Source organism: Vigna unguiculata, chromosome 5 (assembly GCF_037176805.1).
Source record: "Vigna unguiculata cultivar grain cowpea cultivar isolate G323 ecotype 2 chromosome 5, ASM3717680v1, whole genome shotgun sequence".
Classification (NCBI taxonomy): Eukaryota; Viridiplantae; Streptophyta; class Magnoliopsida; order Fabales; family Fabaceae; genus Vigna; species Vigna unguiculata.
In genome coordinates, this window is record NC_140796.1 from 23,913,119 (window position 1) to 23,931,821 (window position 18,703).

Sequence of the window (18,703 nt, forward strand, 5' to 3'; positions counted from 1 at the left end):
ATGCGTAAGCTTTAACAGTGGTCAAAGTAAATTTTTGAATGAGCATGTTATCCCAATTGGAGTATCTTTCACCTTTTACAGGAGTGATATAATAAATCATCTTTGGCACCTCCCAATAAAGTTTATAGGTCTTGTCATAATTAGAAGGTGCAACTGGGGCCCTTTATTTCAAAGATGCGCCAGCTTTTACAGTGGTGAGAGTAAATTTCTGAGTTGGCACGTTATCCCAATTGAAGTATCTATTACCTTTTAGAAGAGTAATATAATAAATCAGCTTTGGCACCTCCTAATAAAGTTGATAAGTCTTGTCATAATTAGAAGGTGCAAGTGAGGCCAATTATTTAAAATATGTGTCAGCTTCTACAATGGTCAAAGTAAATTTTTGAATTGGCACGTTATCCCAATTGAAGTATCTATTACCTTTTAGAAGAGTAATATAATAAATTAGCTTTGGCACCTCCCAATAAAGTTGATAGGTCTTGTCATAATTAAAAGGTGCAACTGAGGCCCTTCATTTCAAAGATGCGCCAACTTTTATAGTGGTGAGAGTAAATATGTTTCTTGGCACGCTATCCAGGTGAAGATAGTCAGTTCTATTTAAGGTTGTGGTTCCTTAGTTTGAAAGTTGTGGAGTGCTCTAATATAATAAGTAAAAATGGTTTTATTTGAGGAGTTGAATGCATATAATTCCTTTAATGCTGCTATTGATTTTGAAGATGGAAGGTTCTCCCTATGTAGACTTCCAAATGGGGTTACTCTTAACCATATGCGCATCATCATCAGAAGTCATTTGATGGGACCATTTGAGCCCCCACTAAGCCATTTGTGGTACCATGTCCCTCCTGAATTTGTTGCGGAAGGCATTGATGAGTTCCTTTTTGTAAGGAATGACGAAGATCTTCAACATGCCATTCAGTGGCACTCAATGATGGTCCCTACGGTGACAATATCTTTTTATGTCAACTTCATGAAAGTTGAGAAGTGTGACAACTTTGTACCTATTTAGTTTTTTTTGTATGTTGTAACATTGGTCTTTAAGATCATTGAACTTGTTGAGTTTATCTAAAGAAATTGTTGTTCGCTATTTAGCAATAAAGCATTTGCAATTATTAAATTTTTCCATTGCTGATCTTCTAAATTGTGTTAAACACGGTAAACTCTTACAAACACATAAATACAACCTATTTCATATGTAATAAAATATTAAACTACATCTTTGTCCTTTTAATCACCGTAGTGGTGTCCAGTTCCACACCGTGGTCGACGCCTGTTTCTAGTGGGGTTCCTCCTACACACTTCAGGTCTAGGTTCTTCTACGTGTGAAGGTTGTGGTTCATGTTCCTCCTAAGGTTGATGATCATCATGCGCAACAGATGATGATGCTTCTGCATATGGATTGTGGATGTAGTAAATTGAGTCTTCTTGAGGCTTATCCAATCCTTCTAAGAAATTTGGACTTTGAGGATATGTACGCAACCACGGTTGTGCAGAAGGTGGTGTTTCATCATAAGTTGCAAACATACTTCGTATGCCTAGTTCTGTGTTTGAAGAAATTGAATTCCTTCTTCCCTCCATACCTAATGGTGGAGGTGGAGTGTTGAAGTCATGCCTAGTTTGTTGTGGTGGAGGGAAATTTGCTGATGTCGATGCACGATGCATTCTAGGATCATTTAACATTTGTGGAACTGACAAATACAAAAATGAGTTTGAAATGTACCATGACATGTACTCAATTGTGTGTTGAAGTGGCCCAAGCATCGGTAATCCATTCAATGTTAGGTTATGCCGGTTATTCCAAACCTCTATCCATTGCGCATGTCTAGTAACCTAGTTCTCATCTTGTCTTCCCCTCATGTCTAATTTATGTAGATGATCAAGGTTGTTGGGTTCTTCAGGGGTCTCTTGTGATAGCCGAAATTGTAACTTCACCCTGTTTGACTGGTGCCACTCCACAATGGCAAAACAAATTAAAGTAGTGCATGACGTCCATATTGCTTGGTCCCGATATGCTTCAACATCAATAATAGAGCCCAAACCCTCATAAGGAACCCAAATAAACTACAACAAAAATTGAAAATGTTAATCATTCATTTACAACCATTTATCAATATAGAAATGGTAAATGTTACATGATTTTGTTGCATGTGATCTATCCTTGCCCGATATCCGACTAAATCATTGTGGGGGACATTTCTGTAGTTCAGTACTCGACCGCCGCTCCATTGGCAAACTAGCGGGAAAGTTGGTGGAACTCTTGAAATGGGTGCAATAAAGGGCATCTGAAACCATGCCCATGATTGTAACAACGAAGCACATCCATCCATAGTCCTCGCACGTCCATTCGTTGCTATGCACATCTCCCTATACAACACAGCCAAACACGCCGAACCCCAACTATATCTCCTGGTTCTTCGAAGATTAGTCAAATAGTTCAAGTACATTAAATGTACTTTATTCCCAGTCTTATCAGGCATTAAAACCCCTCCAATAAGTCCTAATATATAAGCTCTAGCATGTGCATGAATGACCTCAATACTAGAATTTTCATCTATAGGAAACAAATTATCCCTTAACCATTTTAGTTTGATCATAGAACCGACAATCAATTCTCCCTTAACCAGTATTATACCTAATAAGGTTTCACACATCTCGTCCCAATCCAACATAGTTGGACCAATGACAGGGAGTCCATCGATAGGAAGCCCCAATTGAAGTGAGACATCTTGCAAGGTTATAGTGTATTCTCCAGTTGGAAACTGAAATGTATGTGTTTCAGGCCTCTACCTTTCTACCAAGGCAGTGACTAAACTATGGTCAACCTTTAAATGTCGCAATTTAGCCACACCGCCAAACCCTGCTTCTTGTATTATAGGCACAATACTTGGATGAGGTTCAGGCATAGAGTGATAGTAAGACGACACAATGCTCCCTTCCGTGTCCTAAACAAAAAAGTAAAATATGTGATTACATAAAAACTTAGGTGTGTTAATAAGAAATGAAGTTGACATACCCGAGAAGAAATGTATGCAGCCCTATGCTCTTTTTGTCTCCATAGCAACATTTTTTTCAGTCTTTGTAGGTTTCTGTCGATAGCAAGAATTAAAAACAATAACATTAAACATTTATAGACAATGCAAGACTTCATGAGTGAAAACATAGTCGTTGGATTACTCAAACGAATGACATCCCTTAGATTGAGGTTGGTGCATTGTCATGTCAATGGTCATTAATGTGAATCTGACAATCTGTCATGTGCAAAGACCTTTTCAGACTTAATCTTACATGTTATTTGCACAACATGATGAGACTAAAGCTTGTATGAAGGTGACTACACGGTGCACACACCTTTTTAGAATTCGGGCTCAAAGATAAAAAAAATCGTGAATACCAATAAATTTTATTCATGAGAAGATAAATTAACCAGACAATAGTTCCTCAGTTGTAAAAAAGGGTGGAGAATGAAGTAAAGTGAATGTCTTTGACAATTTTATTTGTGGTCTTAATGATGGGATAAATACTTTTGTCTGTTTAATTTTTTGGAATAGAGGACCCAAATTTGAACATGCAAAAGTTTTATTTGGATGACATTGAACATAAAGGTTGAAAATTATGTGGGGAGTCATCCGTAAGTGGGGAGTCAACCATTAATATGTGGGGAGTGAAGTTGAAAATTATGTTCCAAGGTTGCAGCTTTTTAAAAAATTCAATAATCGAATTGTGATCACGCAATACAGTCAATTAATCAAATTTTGTCTTCCAAATTCCATGACCAAAACACTGAATATTGACCATCGTGGATCTTTATGGCTATTTAAAATTATCAAAATTTGCAAGTCATTCGTAAGTGGGGAGTCAACCATTAATATGTGGGGAGTGAAGTTTGAAATTATGTTCTGAGGTTGGAGATTTTTAAAAATAAATAAAAATGGTATTACAATCACACAATTCAGTTAATTACATAAATTTTCCATCCTACAATTTCCATTCACTAACAGGGGTTCTTGTCTTACTTAAAAATTGTCAAAATCCTCAACTCATCCATACATGGGGAGTCAAGCATTAATATGTGGGGAATAGTGTTGTAGATTCTGGACTACATCTTTTTAAAAATTTAAAATATCGTATTGTAAATATATATATATATATATATATATATATATATATATATATATATATATATATCCACCATCAAACGTGTTTCTGGTGCTTCAAAATTGTAAATATCTTCAACTTATCCGTAAGTGGGGAGTAAAGAATTAATATGTGGGAAGTACCATTGTAAATTCGTGACTGGACGTGCATATTTAAAAAAATTTAAATATGGTATTGTGATCACACAATTTAGTCTCTTAAACAAAATTTCCATCATATAATTTTTGTTATCTGTCGTGGGTGCTTGTCTTACTTAACAATTGTCTAAATCCTCAAGTCATCCGTAAGTGGGGAGTCAAGAATTAATATGTGGGGAGCAGTGTTCCAAATTATGAATTGCACTTGCAGGTGGTTAAAAAAAATTAAAATATCGTTTTGTGATCACACAATGTAGTCACTGACACACATTTTCCTTGATACAATTTTCCTAACCTAAACACTGAATATCCACCATTAAAGGTGCATATTTAAAAAAAATAAAATAGGGTGAACTTTTGGTGGTGACATTTAATTTTTTCTTTTTTTAAAGTACTGCAACTGATGACCAAAATATCCAACATAACTCCTCATTTCTACCATCACAACTCCCCATATAAGTCATAATTAACTTAGGAGACTTTTTTTCATGTACACCATGCAAAGAAGACGCTATTAAACCAATGACATCAGTTTCAGATACGACAACAAATATTAATCCATACATAATGTCATTGAAAAATAAGTACTTAGTACTTAAAAAAAGTTCAAGTAAACACAAATACTTCGTTACATTGCACACACTAAAGTCATTAATGGAAATTAAGTACTAATCATAAATATTACTAAACACACTATTCAGACTTCCCTAAACACATAAAGAACTAAGCTTTAGTCATCGATAGTATTGCCTGTAGCTGAGTTTATTGCATCCATGTTGTCACTTTCAGGAAGATGTAAGGTACTGAAAGCTTCATTGGGAGATCATGTGGGAGTGGAAGGAAGAAGGCAACCATGTCGCGAACATCATCATCCGTGATGAGCTTAATTGTTTCATACTGGTCCCCTTCTCCTAACACGGGCTTGTGAAACCATACATCTTTGACTCGTCTTCCCTGACTGCAGCAACGATAGCTTGCAATTTCTTCTTTTAACATTAGTAAATTCATAGTAGTAGACACATAAAAAGCACAATTAATGCGACTTTCATAGTTAACAGCAACAAGAAAACTATTGTGAATGTTATTCTCGTGATGGATCACCATCCTTGTTTTGGTAATAAGCAGTTATGGTTATGAACTGAACGACCTAATAATTTATAAGTGGATTGGTTACTTGATAGTCAAAAAAAATCTTGACCCCTACATTAAAGTGGGTTCACGTGACAAAGTAAAGTGGGATAAAGCCTGATTGACATTCATTGTGCATTGTGTATATTAACTATGCATGTGATGTTGGTATCTCGTGATGACATTGACTAAAGCCTACCACTCATCAAGTCCAGTGCTTTTAATTTTAACCTGACATATCACATGCCAAATAATTAAAGTTGGAACACATAGGGAAAATCACTACATCACAAACCACTATGAAAAAAAAAATCCAAGGTTGTTCTACAAAGTGGATCTAAATCTTGTGAGTTGGATTAATCTACTTTGAATCTAAACCAATAGCATAAACAAACAAAAATTGTCATTGTTGTAACCCACACTGAGCCATTCAGGCTATAAATAATGTCCTTCATCAATTCATTCATCAATCTAATCAAGTCAGTGCAAACTCCTACCCCCCAATGACATCTACAGCATTCATTGTGTTGATGTACTTCAATGGCAGCATCTATGTTGAAGATAACTATTCCGATAAATTCATTAGCTCCAACACGGCATGGGTGACCATAACAAATACCATGACGTTGTCCCAACTTAAGCAGGCAATCCTCAAGGAATTCAATTGTCCAACATTGGACGACTATGAAGTAGACTTACGTTACAGGTTACCGATCTTCATATCGGGCGACATTACACACTACCGATCTTGTATGATGTGTGGAGATGACGATGTTGAGTCCATTTTTTACATGGGAATGACAAAAGCATGTCATCTTCCAGTTGAGATAATGACATTTATTACAGCAAGGCAAAACAACGCAATCTCTGACGAAGTTTATTTTGATTTTTTTAATAACTTCAACATGTCCCTCAATTTAGATTGAGGTTTATATTTTCTTATTTGAAGTATGTATTTTTATTTATGATGTTCTTCTTCATCAAATGTTTATGCAGCTTTTAATTTCAATGAATTTGAACTTACAAAATGGCGGTAATGAAATGCCAATCTCTTATAAAATGTAGTCAAGTCACATGCTAACATTAGAGGTCGTGCCAGTCACATGGGTTCATAATAATTAGTGCCCCTCACATGGGTACATAAGAAGTCGTGTCAATCACATGAGTACATAAAAGCTCGTGCCACTTACATGATAACATTAACTATCGTGCAAGTCACATGTTCACATAACAAAAAGTGGCATGATAACTTTAATTTTGGTATAAAAGAATACCCTCACTTTCTAAACTCATAATCTTAATCTTGCAATTTCTCTTCGCTCTGAAAAATCATCAAAAGTCAGATTCAACCACAACCTCAGATGGAAGGGTCAATGTTTGTCTGTGTATACGATGATGGAGAAATCGCCAGTGACGCTCAAACTAGTGTCTACTTTGCATCTGCAAAGACAATCATGATCCGCATCCATAGAGGTTTCGGCTTGTCCAAACTTATTCGCATAATAATGGACAAGGCAAATAGAGATCCAAGGGATGGAGTTCCACTTATTTACTTCAAATTTCCGACTAAAGTTTGTGGCCAACATGTGACATACACAACCACTCAGATCCAAGATGACGACGACTTAGACGGCGCTTTCGACATGATACAGGCCACCCCAACTGTTACATCTATTGAACTCTGCACCACCTACAACTCAGGTACGAGACCTTCTGAAAATATTTCTTTAACACATTTTGATGCACATCCTCCACATCGAAACACCGAACCGCAACAAGAACTATTTGACCTTAATACTACCTACCTAGGGGATTGGTGAAATGATATAAAGTCATATACCGAACTACTAACCGGTCTGTCTACCTCAAATATTTTTCAAACTCCCGCACAACACCCAAAGGTCCTCTCCTCCAGCTATCATAGAAGTTGAAAACCTAGGTCTACCTACAACATCCTTAGACGCATTTAGCGAAGATGAGGACAATGTACTTTTTTATCAACATGATGACCATGACCAAACCCTAGATGTCCACCCCATACAACAACAACACTCTCACCCTCACCCTCACCCTCAGACACTTGTCCCCTATAACCCACCACAACACTTCCAATTATATGAAGAATACAGCCAGACCCCACACCAGGAATTCCCAAACGCTTATGACCACCACACAATGTTGCATGACAACTTTGAGTATGATGATGGTACACTGACCCAAGGAATGAGGTTTCAAACAAAGGAACAACTTCTAGATGCTTTAAATAGGTACCACATAACAAACCATTGCACCTACAAAACCACACACTCAAACACAACAAGGTTGAGGGTGCAATGTGTGCAACACGTGTGTCCTTGGAAATGTCAGGCAATATTACGTACAAGGGACCAAGTGTGGAAAATTAGAAAGGTTGAAGGTGTGCACACATGTGCAACACAACTCATAACGCAAGACCACAGGCACTTGGGCTCAAGAATAATATCTCAACATGTAAGGCAAATGGTGGAGTCAGACCCATCCACACCAATTGCAATAATAATTTCTTCCATCCAAACCTCTATGGGATATAACACAACCTACAGAAAGGCATGGTTAGCAAAACAACAAGTAATTGAAGATGTGTACGGAAATTGGGAATAATCTTACAACCGATTGCCGTGCCTACTACAAGCCATGCAAACATATTTGCCTGGGTTTGTATACAAGTTGAAAACCAGTCCAATTACAAACGGGGAGGAGGTCGTAGAAAACCAACAACACTTTCGAAGAGTGTTTTGGACATTCAAACCATGCATTGATGGCTTCCCATTTTGCAAACCAATAGTGCAAGTGGATGGAACCTTCCTTTACGGAAGGTATATGGGCACCCTTCTAGTAGCTGTTGCACAAGATGAGAGAAATAACATTTTTCCCATTGCATTTGCTATAGTAGAGGGTGAAACCGTCGAAGCTTGGTTTTTTTTCCTTAAAAACCTAAGGACACACGTTACGCCTCAACAAAATTTGTGCTTAATGTCAGACCGCCACAATTCAATCAATGCAGCATTCAACAGGCCCAGTAGTGGTTGGATTGAAGGGAACTGTGTGCAGGTGTTTTGTATTCGAAACATTGCACAAAATTTTACAAAAAGATTCAAGAATACAACTCTAAAAAAGGACCTCGTCAACATGGGTAAGTTATTATATGTAAATTTGTCTTTTTCATTTTTTTGGCTGTTAATTTTTCACACCCATTATTAGAAAATAAATTCTTCTTATAATTATATTTGTAGCGTACGCATTGACGGAGCCACAATGTAACTACTACTACAACATCATTAGAGAAGACAACCTAGAAGCAGCAGCTGTGGTAGACCAAATTCCAAGGGAGCAGTGGTGTCTTGCATATGATCAAGGAAGAATGTGGGGTCACGTAACAACGAATCTAGCTGAAGCAATAAATTCTGTCCTGAAGAAGACAAGGAATTTGCCCATTTCATCCATAATATTGGCCACGTACACCAGGTGCAACACATACTTCACAAAAAGAGGTAGGCAAATAACTGCAATGGCCAATGCTGGTCATGTGTACTCTGAATACGCGACCAACTTCCTACAAGATGCAGACTCCAAGTCAAACACGCACCATGTCGTTGAATTTGATAGAAATATCATAAGATTCAGAGTGGAAGAGATGGTCAATCCCAGAGAAGTACGTCCTACAGGAAAATTTGTGATTAGATTAGATGAAATGTGGTGCGATTGTGGAAAGTTTCAAAAAATACATCTACCATGTTCACATGTTATTGCAGCTTGCAAGCATGCACATCACGACTTCAGCATGTACATAAGTCCCCATTATAGGCTGGATGTCATCATGAAAGTATATGACAATTTATTTGGCGAGTTAAGACATGAAGAATATTGGCCACCATACCAAGGGCCATAGGTTTGGCCTCATCCTACCACAAAAAGGAGCGAGAGGGGTCGTCCTAAATCAAGTAAAATTAGGACTGAGATGGACATTAAGGAAGGAAGACAATAAAAAGAGTGTTCCTTTTGTAGAACTGAAGGACACACAAGAAATCATTGTCCTAATAACCCTGCACTTAGATGATTCACATCAAACCACTTAGTTTATGTTGTACTTTTAATTGTGTTCAATAAACTTGTACTTGATTCAATTCAATGGTACATCTTTTCTTATTATCTTTTATTGTTACTTATTTTACATAAACCAAAAACAAATAACAAAATTATTTAAAATACAATAATGAAATGCTTTTAAATTATTTTAGTTATTTCCATCATTTTTAAAATATTTTTAACAAATTTTCAATGTTTATAATATACAATTTTTTAAAATTATCAAAAATTAAAAGATAACTGTAATTTTGATATTTATAAACATCTATTAAAAATAATTAATATTACACAAATTATAAAAAAAATTAAATTAAATTAAATTGACTTTTATATTTTCAAATTGCACATAAAATAACTTACTACACAATATAAAATCTATTTTGAAATCAATAAATTTGAAAAGAAAAAAATATTATTTATTATTATTTTTCTTTCAAATAATACCTAAAATAACTAAAAATACAATTCTATATCTATTTTTAAAAAATATATATTTAACCTTTAATGTAAAATTTTTACAAAAGATAAAAGATAAAAAATAAATCTTATATCTATTTTGTTACAAAAATTTTAAAAAATTAATTCTAATTTATTTTAAAAAAAAACCAAGTTCAGAATTCAGATCCCTAGGACCGAATTCTGACTTGAAATAAAAAGAAAAAAAAAGTATCATAAGTTGGAATTTGGCTGCCAGAGAACCGAATTCTCAACTGAAAATAAAAACTGTGCCATCTGGTAAATTTAAACTACAGTATGCTATTTAAGTAAAAAAAGTGGTCAACCGTGCTTTTCGAAAAAAAAATCGACAGAAGCCACTTACGCAGCTCATTTTGATTCATGGATGTGGGACACAAAGCTGTATAGAAGTCATCATTATTGTGAATCTTCCAAGTCACTTTTGTCAAAAAGAAATCAAATGATACATGACTACTTCAATTTTTCATCCTACATTTACTTAATATTATAAAACTATATTTGTTAAAAAAAAATTCAATTTTACAAAATTAATTTATAAATTTATACTCATGTATTTATAACAAGAAAACAATAAATTATAGTCCATCAAAATTAGACTCTAAAATTGATAAACGAACTCTATAATATCGTCTAAGCGTCCAAAGAGATTATGATGTAAAAACTTAAAGATCAATGCCAAATCTTAGTGTTTCCATAGAGACTATGGTCCCTCTAAATCTTTAAAAAATTTCAAAATTATATATATATATATATATATATATATATATATAATATTAGTGGAAATTAAATTAAGTAAATTTTTATATTTTTATAAAGTATGACATTTAATTTAATAAATAATAAAACATAAAATTAAATACAATAAAAATTAAATAAATCCATGGATATATTTGTTATATTCTTTCTTGTTATTTTTTTGAATATGTTTATTATTTATATTCTTACTTTTAATATATTATATTCCATTATTGAAGATAAAAAAAGTAACTCTTTTTTGTCTCACTTTATAGTGAAATATTAATTTAATAAATAGTATTTTTTATCTCATGAGTTTTTTTTTGTATATTTATTATTTTATGGATATAGAAGGAAAAATTATTTATCATATTTTTTTTCATAACCATTTTTTTAATTGTGACTTCATTATCATAGACTTTTTCTTTAATAATTATATCTCCCAAATTTTTATTAGACTTTGATAAATTATTTTTATTCCTAAACTCTTTGTTTTGAATAGGTATATAAATAAAAAATAAAAGAATAGATTAATATTTTAAAAAAATTTAAAAGGAGAGATACTCGTGAAGATTAAAACAAGACAAATTCTATTTCTTTACATATTTTAAATTCTTCACATACTCTCAAGCATGACACTAAGGATCAATTTTAGAATTAGAGGGAATTTTTTAAGATTCAAATAATAACAGCTGCAAGTGAAGAGTTTCATATTAACTCTTTGGAACGTATATAAATTTTGAGTTTATTATTTTGGCTACTCAAAACTTATGGTCAAGATTCACCACTATCGGGAACACTATAAAGTTTTCCATATGTACACATTGTAGACTCGATCATACGTAGATGCTATGTAAATGATATAAAGTCAGTCATACGTAGACGCTAATTAAAGAGTTTTCCATAAGTAGATGCTATAGAGTCAACCATACGTAGACGCTAAAGCGTGGACATAGTTGTTTCTAGATGTGATGCTATAGCGTGGGCCTATCTCGTACTAATTTTAAATTACTTTTGAGGTAGAGTGGCCCTAGACGACGCTAAGTCCGACACAAGCCATGCAATTTTGACCAAACTAATTTGATGAATTTGTACGCTCTGTTTGGTATTATACATGATAAATAGGCACACACACACGTTTAATAATCAAAGTTTTCACCTTTAATAATCAAAGTAACTTCTCAATTATTAGCAAAAACCCATTCAATCATATGAAAGTTTCTAAATTTAATCAAAGAAACTTCTCAATTAAAATTTGAAAACCCTTGGACTCATATAATTGTTATGTTATGTAGATTTAACACTAAGCTAACTTGATACAATGTAAATAAATCACAATAAGAGTAAAAAAGAACAAACAAATTCGAACATCAAAATCCAAATATGAAATTACAGTGAAACTAACCCTTGAAGTTTAGCTCTCCATGGAATAAATAATAAAATAAAAATAGAAGAAGAATGAAAAAAATTAGGCCTCCCTAAGGATTCCTAAACTTCAAAGTTTCGAGCTTATTTTTGTGCTTCCCCTTGGTCTCTTTATATAAGACTTGGACTGAGCTTTTCTTTTGCTAAAATCTCTCAACTATCTTTCAAAATAAAGATAAAGATAAATATCATTTATCTTTATAGAGATCATGAATATTTAAAAATATTTGGAGAGATATAGACTATTTGACAAATACAGTTGGTTGATAATTTATGATATAATTAAATAAATAAATTATTTAAAGATATCTGATAAATTATCACCAAATAATATTTGCATTAATTTTCTAAATAAGCCCTTCGCAATCTTGTAGTTCAATTTTGTAGGGAAATCCAAATATATCAATAATATTTGACCATACTTTGAGTGTGCAATTAGAGTTTGACATGTGGCAACTCTCTTTTTATCTCACGTCAGATTTGTCTTGCTTCCTCCATTAGGGTTTTGTTTTCTTGTAGCTACTTGAACGCGGAGGCTTGCTGGTGTTCTGTTCCAATGGTTCTGATTTGCTTTGCATCTTTGTGTGCGAGGTTCGTGTTAAGTGGAATCAAGATGCAGGTTTCGTGGTATGTTTGCGCAAAGTCTGGTGACGTTGTTGGTTGACGTTTTTCATGACGAGAATGAATCAAGATCTATATTCGTGAACGTGGAAGCTTGTGGTGCAGATGCATTATTGCTTCATGATGATGGTTGTCAAGGTGATGGTTAAAGGTGGCTAGGGTTTCTGTTTGGGAGATGGGAAGAAGATGGTGACGTGGCAACATTTGGTTGGCTGAATTTTGAGTGCTTGAATGTTGACATGTGTCATGTTCTGGTTAGTCAACTTAATTAGTGGAGGATTGCCACATGGCATGATCTGGTTTAGTTGAGTTAAGTGATAGGAGGGGTGAAATTTAGTAGATTAGAAGGTGTTGGAGTATGTTTTACATGGCCAAATTGAAAAATGGGAGTGTATATGTAAAAACTAGGAGTTAATTCAGCTCCAGATTTATTTTTTTTCAGAATTTATTTATTTTGACTTTATTTTGTAACTTGAAACAATTTAATTTCACACTTTTAAAGAATCAAATTTATCTTTAGTTGCATCAACAAATGTTAGAAAATTCAAGAATAATTTATGCAACTAAAAAGCACTCTTTAAGCTATTTTTGTTTTACAAACTCAATAAGCCTAATTATCAGAATTTTCAATTAATCAATCTTTTAAGCACAAACATTCTTTTAATACCCAAAATTAAGCCTTTAAATGAGGGAAAAAATACGCACTCATCTTCTTCAATCTCAACACTTTCTTCTCTTCACCTATTCACCTCTTTGCATGTATCCAAGTGGTTGTTCAATAAGTACTTCCTCCTTAGGACTCCATTTCAAAATGTCAACTTCACATACATTTGCAAGATCGCCCATTTATGTTGAGCTGCTAAGGAAATCAACAGCCAAAATGTTTCCATCCTTGTTACTGATGTAGGATTATCTTGTTCCTTTTTAAGATTATTAAATATGGTGTGAGTTGATTGAGAAAGCTAAGTGAAATCCCCACTGGACATTAAGATAGCATGATACCTAGATGTTAAAGTTCCTTTCACAAAGCTCAAGAGAAGAAGATGATAGATTGATTCAAAATAAAAAGGAAATGGAATGCGCATAAAAAGAGTAAAACCCGAGATACACACAAAGGAAGAAGAAAGCATAAAATGGAAAGGAAAGGAATGGTAAAAATGTGAGAAGCACGCCACTACAAAGCTAGGATACAAGCCATGGCAACCTTGAACATGAATGGATTTGTGCTAACACTTGCAATGCAAGATAAGGTTTAAAATTATTCACTCCCTAGGGAGAAAACTCTCACAAATGGTTGATACACAAAGGTGTTTAATTTCTCCAAAATGTTCAACCTCTTTTACAAGTGTTAGAGGACCCCTTATATAGAAGTGTTTAGGGGTCTTTAAGAAAAAGAACAAAGTTCTAAAAAGGATTACAATGCAAATAACAAAACCTAGTGTCTAGAAAGTACATCAACAAAGGAGCACAAGGACACATTCTAAAAGCCTTCTTGACGTGGTCATCCTTTCTAGATGTTTCTAGAAATCTATGCTCTTTCTCTCTCCTCCACATGTGCTCTCCAAAAGCCATCTAAATTCGCTACTTTTCCTATATTGCATCACCTCTTAAACAACCTATAAAACAAGTAAAAAGGGATTAGCATGTTGACTTAGGTTAAGCTAATCTTTGAGTCAATAAGTCAACCTAAGGTCAAGGTCAACATGTCAACTTAAAATAGTCAACTAATCCAACTTCATGGAATTCAAAATAAGGAAAAAAAAAGCAAAGCAAGGGCTCAAGGAACTCCTTTTCTTCTAAGCATGTGCCATGAGCCATCATCCTTGGTAGGGATCAATCCTTCATCAATTACTAGGGCAAATGCCTCCTCATAATCTATTTCATTCTTCTGCTTATATGCCTTCACTATGAGTCGAGCTTTATATTGCTCAACTTGTCCTTTAACATTTGTCTTCTTCTTGTACACCCACTTTACGCCAATAGGTCGGGCTTCATTGGGCAAATTGGTCAACTCCAATGTGGTTTTGATGAAGGCGTGACCAACCATGACACCTCCATAGAAGCTCCCTCAAGAAGGATCACTAGAAGCATGTCTAGAGGGGAGTCTTCTATTCCATCACCTTTATCTTTATTTTGCACTGCTTTAGTTTGAATTCCCTAAGTTGGTTTCTAGTTGACTTATTTTGGTTGACTTGTTGACTTTGACCCAAAGTTGACCTTTGACCAAGATTAGCTTAACTTAAACCAACATGCTAATCTTTGTTTGTCTTATTTTGTAGGTAATTAAGAGAAAGTAAAGCATGCTAGGTGGCACATGGTGATTGGAGCATATAGATGATGTGGAAGAGAGAAGAAAGCAAAAAGCATAAAGTAAAAGCAAAAGTAGACATGTATCTTTTTTTCTTTTGCCTTTTTGGTTTATTCCTTAAAAGGCTACTTGGTCTCTTTCCTCTTTTGGCCTAGAATCCTCATGGAAATGCATCCACCAACCACATGCTCTCTTTTTGGCTGAGAAGTGCTAGAGCTTAGGATATTAGGGTTTGCTAGTTAATTCTTTTCATGTTTATGTATTTGCTAAAGGACCCCTATGAACTTCTATTTAAAGGGGGCTCCTTGTCTTGTAAAAGGGTTGATCATTTTGAAAGTGGCGGCACCATCACTCATCTCTAGGGTTTGGTTGGCTTAGATCCCCCCTATGAATGGCGTGCTTCATCCATTGCACCATCTTCTATGATTTCCATTTTACTTGTTTCTTTTTTTCATTTTTGTTCTTTAAATGTTTCTAAATCTGTGTTCTATTGAACTTGAATCCATATTCATGAATCTAAAAGGAAATAACTTTGCCATATTCAAAAAGTTTTCTTAAACAACTTCACCATATTCATGAATCCAAAAGGAAACAAGATAATCCTTCATCAGTTTTTGCATTCCATTGTTCTGATCTCCTCATCCATTGCCTTTTGCCATGTCTTCTCCTACACGATCTCTTTGATAGAAGATAATTTGGGAAAATATATCTTTAGATATTTTATTTGATATTTTTAAATAATTATCTTATTTAATTATATCATAAAATATTAAAAGATAATAACTACCAAATCTTTTTAAATATGACAAGATCTTCTTGAATCTTTTTAGTTCCACAACAAACAAATATATCTTGAAGATATTGGATTATTTAGAAGATAATTTAAGGAGATTGCAAAGGGTTAATTTGGAAAATTAATACAAATACTAATTGGTGATAATTTATCATATATCTTTAAGTAATTAATTAATTTAATTATATTAGATATTGATATTATCAACCAACTATATTTGTCAAATAGTATATATCTCTCTAAATATTTTTAAATATTTATATTTATCTTTATTTTAAAAGATATTTGAGAGATTTTAACAACAGAAAAGCCCAGTCCAATTCCTATATAAAGAGACCAAGGGAAAAGCATAAACAACAAGCTCGGCACTTCGGAATTTAGGAACCCTTAGGGGGACCTAATTTCTTTCTCTCTCTTTTCTTCTCTTTATTCTTCTTTTATTCTTATTTTGTATTCCATGGATTGCTAAACTTCTTGGGTTGATTCCATTGTAATTTCATTATGGATTCTGATGTTAGAATGAAATAATTTCTTTGTTCTTTTTATTATTGTTGAGGTTTTAATTCATCTATGTCTTTTATCTTTGAATCACGTGACAAGTAATGATTTTAAATCTATATGCATGTTGATCATATGAGTTCAAGGGTTTTTAAATTTAATTGAGACTTTACTTTGATTTTATTTAGACACTTTCATATGATTAAATGAGTTTTTACCAATAATTGAGACTTTACTTTGGTTAAAGGTATTTACTCTAACTACAATTAATTGAGACTTTACTTTGATTAATTAAGCTTTTTATTTGGTGAGGAGATAAAAGAATAGACATGATTAGGCATAGTAAATTTGATTGAGACTGTACTTTGGTTGAATTTACTGTGGATAATCTAAAAGTTCTCACTTTTAATTGAGACTGTACTTTGGTTAAAAGTGAGAACACCAACAAATTAATTAAAACTTTACATTGATTAATTTGTAAATCTATAACAATAATTAATTGAGCAATAATCTTTAGATAACCGAGGATGAATCTATTTTGAAAAAGCAATGGAATCAATCTATTTTCTTTACTATTGTTTTTATTTCTTTTTATCTTTTAAACTTTATTTCTATCTTTGTTTATTTTAATCCCCTATATTTTTTATTTTATTTGACTAACTCATTTGTATAGTTTTATAAGAACTAATTTGTTAAAAATCAATTCCGTGTTCGTTGGGAGACGACTTAGGGTTACTTTACCCTTTCTATTTTCTTGACTACTATCTTAGCAATACTGAAGTTGCTATAGTTTAGTAGTATTAATTTGATCGCGTCAACGACAGCGTTATCCTCTCTTCTTGGTTTAGCCAAACTTCTTCACTTTTTCAAGCTTTTCTTGCCGTCTTCATGTAATGCTTGGCCTGAATTTTTGTGCTTTTGATAATTTCTTATTCTTTGATTTATCTTTAAGGTGTCATGAAGCTTTAATCAATTTATTTCCACACCTCTAAATGAGCTTAAAACTTAACTTCAGCTGCATCAACAAACGTTAAAATATCCAAAAATAATTTATACAGCTAAAAATCACTTTTTAAGACATTTTTGTCACACAAGCTCAAACAACCTAATTATCAAAATTATCAATTAAATCACTCTTTAGGCACATAAATTCAATTAAATACCCAGAATTAAACATTAAATGAGGGCAAAAATACGTACTCATCATACCCACACACTTATCCTTTTGCACTCCTGGGCAAAATCAAACAATTTCAAAACTTAATCTGAGGTATTTTATTTCACATCAACATTGGATCAAAGGAATGATCATCATTGGAGACAAATCAATACTCTAGAGATCAAATTATCATGTATATACAAACAAAAATGTTCTATTTTTCACACATAAGTTAATCTTTTGAATTCACAAGACAATCAATTATGAAAGAAAGCACTCAAGTTAAATGTGTATTTTCTCACCAAAATTCTCTCAAGTGTTTTGGCTTGTGTTTTCACTCAAAATACTCATGTAAGTAAACTCTCATAATACTTAACAAGACTCTAATATTCACAAACTTTCAGAAAATATGCATTCAAAGATCATGAGGACTTTTCACAGGTTATAATGAGGCTAAGGCAAAGGTAGGAAAAATTTTAAGATTTTTGGGTTTTTGAAATTAAAATATAGAAAGAATAATGGAGCATAATTTCAAAAACAACTCTTTTTCGTTTATTGCTCTTTGTTGCTCTCTCTCTTTTTTTTTTTAGAAAGCAATTATTTTTTTCATTTCAACACTTTTTCATCAACAATTTTTCCTTTTGCCATTTTTATTAATTTGTGGGTGAGGTACTCACCCACACACTTTATTCCTCAACCATTCCTGAACATAATCCATTAGCTCCTTCTTTCTTCCTAAGGTAGAATATGGTCTTTTTCTTTTCAAGGTTATGCAGTAGGCTTAAAACAAGAAAAAGAGGTTTAAAGCTCAAAGGGGCTACCAATGGATTAATATCAAGGTGGGCTTATTTGGCCAAGTAGCTAAAAACAAGAAATGCCTCAGTCATATCAAATCATGCATATTCACCTAAGATGCAAAACAAAAGACTCAAGCTAAACATTTGAGTATAAACAAACATGAGCAAGTCACTCAAGAAAAAAATAGGAATGACATATGGCAGTTCATCCTTTACATTAAGGCTCAAGACTCACAAGGTCAAATTCTTTCACAAAAGATTTAATCAAGAAATTCTCAAATCAACTCAATTAGCAAATCATAGAAACAGTCCACTCATACCAACATGACTTTTATTTTTCTATAATCA

The 18,703-nt window shown here is 33.3% G+C and overlaps 2 pseudogenes; one reads left to right on the forward strand and one right to left on the reverse strand.

Annotated features, from left to right (window-relative positions):
* Positions 1–1,344: 1,344 nt before the first annotated feature.
* LOC146886256 (serine/threonine-protein phosphatase 7 long form homolog) lies at positions 1,345–2,900 on the reverse strand (annotated as a pseudogene).
* A 3,878-nt stretch (positions 2,901–6,778) lies between these two features.
* On the forward strand, positions 6,779–9,513 carry LOC146886257 (uncharacterized; annotated as a pseudogene).
* Positions 9,514–18,703: the final 9,190 nt, after the last annotated feature.